The sequence below is a fragment of the Adiantum capillus-veneris genome, chromosome 23 (genome assembly GCF_014529385.1).
Source record: "Adiantum capillus-veneris isolate H3 chromosome 23, ASM1452938v2, whole genome shotgun sequence".
Classification (NCBI taxonomy): Eukaryota; Viridiplantae; Streptophyta; class Polypodiopsida; order Polypodiales; family Pteridaceae; genus Adiantum; species Adiantum capillus-veneris.
The window spans coordinates 99116266-99120237 of NC_140953.1; the positions used below are offsets into that span (position 1 = coordinate 99116266).

At 44.1% G+C, this 3972-nt stretch overlaps 1 pseudogene; it reads right to left on the reverse strand.

The window, feature by feature from the left end:
- Positions 1 to 1558: 1558 nt before the first annotated feature.
- On the reverse strand, positions 1559 to 3010 carry LOC147428223 (uncharacterized; annotated as a pseudogene).
- Between the last annotated feature and the right edge of the window lie 962 nt (positions 3011 to 3972).

Here is a 3972-nt window from a genome sequence, read left to right on the forward strand (position 1 = left end):
CTTTATTTGTATCTTCATTTGTTTTATGTAATTTGAATATCTATAAGAGTTCATGTGTAGTGGATCCTCTTGACTGTTGGTGTTTGTCAACACCACAATCCATTACGATTTGCACTATATTTACCAACCATAAATCAACACTTTTTTCTCGTATTTTCCCACTTTAAACTAGATAATTCTCAAATTACATGAATGTAGTTAATTTGGAAATTCCCATAATGTGATATTCTTACCAAACTACCTAATATGGTTTTAGCTCAATTCTCTTGTTGCAACTCTCGGTTATCCTATCCCCGCTTCTCCTAATTCTTTGTTACTCTCAGATAGGCTCAATTCAACTGCTTGATTTCTTGCAGTGGCCGATTTCCTACACATCCATATCTCACGAAGATTCTCCCAAGGGGATATATGCATGTGGGGTGGGAGAGGGGAATCCAGGCTTGAAGTCAAAGAGGGCTTTGACACCACTTGCGAGGGCTATCGCCAATGCTCATGCATGTAGGGGGGGCGAGAGCCAGCCTTAAAGGGAAAAACACCACACTTGTGTAGGAGAGTGTGTGTGTGTCAACTTTAGGTGGTGGTCGGCTCGTATCTTACTGAACCGGCTCGATCAGCTCTATTGAGCATAGCCTTTTGTAAATATGCCAAAATTGGCACAATAATGCAAAGGGCTACCTAGAGAGCTATTAATGTAGAGCTGCAAATCCGCATTTGCCTTGGATGTAGCCCATTTTGACCACACTATAGGTGTTGTAGATGGCGCCACACAAGGCTTGCAATGGACTATGCAGAGGTGTCGTGCCTACAATTCGAAATTGAGCCGGTGGTTGCCGCCTTGAAACCTCCACGTGGCATTGAGGAGCATACGACAACCTTTGCATGAATAGAAAATGTATCCATAACCGACATTTTATTCAAAAAAAAAGGCTTGGTAGCACAGTTATCTATTACGGAATACTGTGTCTCGTGTGACCAACCTTAGAAATGAGCGAATGCATGCCAACTGGATATGAATATCCCACTCTTGGCGCAATTGACATTAATTCCAAACTACATGTGCGGTTATCTCCCAGGCCTGCTATTTTGTGTGTATGTTTCCTTCTAGTGACGGGCGACATGGTAGCTCCGGTCTGCTTCACCAACTCATAGACAACGGGCCTCCCAGCCAATTCTGTATTGCTGTGTCATTTGCACACACCTTCGGGTGCATGCGTGGGGCACATGTGTTAGCATGCACATATTGGTATGTGTGTGTGTGTGTGTGTGTGTGAGAGAGAGAGAGAGAGAGAGAGAGAGAGAGAGAGAGAGGTTTTGATTTCGGTGTCATCCCTATGTGGTCTCTCTTTCTCACACACACACACACACGGGGGAGGGGGGCAGTCTACATTGCAACATCTTCTTTGCTTACATTGGTGAGACTGAACCAATGGGACAATGGGTATTGTGTGTGTGTGTGTGTGTGTGTGTGTGTGTGAGAGAGAGAGAGAGAGAGAGAGAGAGAGAGAGAGAGTGGGAGAGAGAGAGGTGGTCTTTACACAATATGGCTGGAACGATGTCATTAACATAGTAGAAATAGTGTACATAAAATGATTCCAGAGACGGATAACTTGCTCATCCCACTGAAGAAAAATCTGAGCATACCATGGTATACCTTTCTTATCTTTTGCCTCATTGCAACACCAGCCTCATCATCCAAATGACAATTGGACACAATCACATTTGACAACGCTCCTCGCGGCACGGACTCTATGATCCCACCTCCTGCATCCAATATTTTTGCTTTTATCTTCTTAGACTTTCTCTTAGTAGACACTCCCTCGTCGATGTTAGTTGTGCTGCCAGCTTTCCCCTCATCGCCATTGACATCACGTTCGGTGGCCAATATATTGCCGCCTGTTGTTGTCCCTTTGCCATCAATTTCTCCGTCTTTCTTTCTTTGCCACCATTCATTGGCGTCGTTGTAACCTTCGTTGTCGTAGACCACTCAGCCGGTGATGCGGAGCTCGCCATTGGCGAATTTTCTGTTTTCTTTCTCTTTGTGGACTTTCTGTGCACATGAGCATGAGCTGCTTCAATGGTTTCTAGTTCTCGAGGCAGAGCCGTAGCTGATCTGTATGGAGGCAAATTAAGGTGGACGACATCCTCCTCTACAATTTGCGCATGCTCAACATTAATATCTCCATGGCTGATTTGTTGATGGCATCGCTGAAGAAAGTCGATAAGCTTGTACTTGGCACCGTTGCATGGTGGATTGAAAAGCATGGGCTTTTGCAAAGTGGCAAGAGTAGAGCGAAATTCTGCCTCCAGACCCTACACATATACGGGATAATTAGGGAGTTATCCTACCAGCTATCTGATACCTACTTCTCTCCATGACATGTACTTACGTCTATTTGTTTTTCAGTGAATGCGACTTTGCAAACAAATGCACGACGTTGCGGGCCCATTTCCACCTGTCTTTCGTGAAGAAGGGCATTGAAGATCATTGCTCCTTTCAATTTAGTAAAATTTATGACAGCAAACCCTTTATGGGCTCCTTTCCTGCAGTTTTGTACTTCTGATAATTAGGACTTCTGTCACAGGAAAATGTTTATCATTTTAGAATTTAGCAAAAAAATCATTCGACTTACTTGCTCAACGGTATGTGGACATAATTGATTTCCACATCGCTGCTCTGTGTCCGCATAGGCCGTTTCTGCATGGAATGGAATTTCCCAGCAAGTAGATACTGGCCTCCCTCTTGCATCAAATTGTTCTCGGCACAAAATGAATCTAAGAACTTAAGCAGGTCTTGTTGCCTGCATTAATCAGAGGTAGAAAATTTCTTTCTAAAAGCGCGACAGGGATATATTGAGAAAAACAATCATAAACAAATGCCTGTTGAGTGCGTGTGAAGGGGTTAATGTACTACACACCTCACAGATGTTGGAATCTTGCGGATGACCACAGTCGTCGGCAGCGGTTTTATGGCACTGCTGTCATTTAATGTTGCCGGCAAAGACTGACACATGTAGCACAATTAATTAGACGGCATTATTGATCATGTGTTAATTGAAAACGCACCAGAATAGAGTATAATTAACTAGCTAGGCCTGCTCATGGAGAATTTGATTAGCTCTAGTTATCTGCATACCACCGTTAGGAAAACATGCTTAGGTAAGGTCACAGGTCATAAGCTGCCCACCTACATTAACGCACACTGCGGCGACTCCGGTGCTGGAGGCGCTAGCAAGCAATATCATTAACGCAATTAATGAGTTTAGGTCATAGGTCATAAGCTGCGTACCTGCATTATCGGATGCAGCGGCGGCTGCGGGGCTAGCAAGGAGTACACTGACATCTTCACATTATTGTCATTTCCATCCACTACTGGCACTTGCAGGAAGACTTCGCAGCCGCTTGCACCAGTGCGGCCCCAGCGCGTGCAATTTGCACCAGTCATGGCCATAACGCTGCCTCACGATTCTGTGCCTGAATGCAAATGTCTATGAGACAGGGTTGAGCAAGAGGTGGCAGGGCGGTGAGTGAGCGCGCGCGCGCGAGAGAGAGAGAGAGAGAGAGAGAGAGAGAGAGATCAGAGAGAGTTTCGTATGTTTGTGTACGCTAGAGAAGAAGAAGAGGTAACAGAAGAACATAACGCATGCAGACGCAAGAATATGATGCTTGTCTAGCCCTTCTTATAATATACGTCCCATGCATGAGAGTGAAAATCAATGGTGCTCTTGTGGCGGGTTTTATACTATACTTGTGTATAAACCTGTCTTCCAGATGGAAGAGAAGAATGAGAGAGAGAGAGAGAGAGAGAGAGAGAGAGAGTTGTAGATGGAAGTTCTGGGCTTCTTTACTGTAATTTATTTTGAAGAATGGAGGAAAGCTCAGTAGAACATGAGTTGGACACATATTAAATATTGAAGTACATATATATCATGCACCTATTTACTACAATCAATGTACTTCTAAATATTGAAGTAC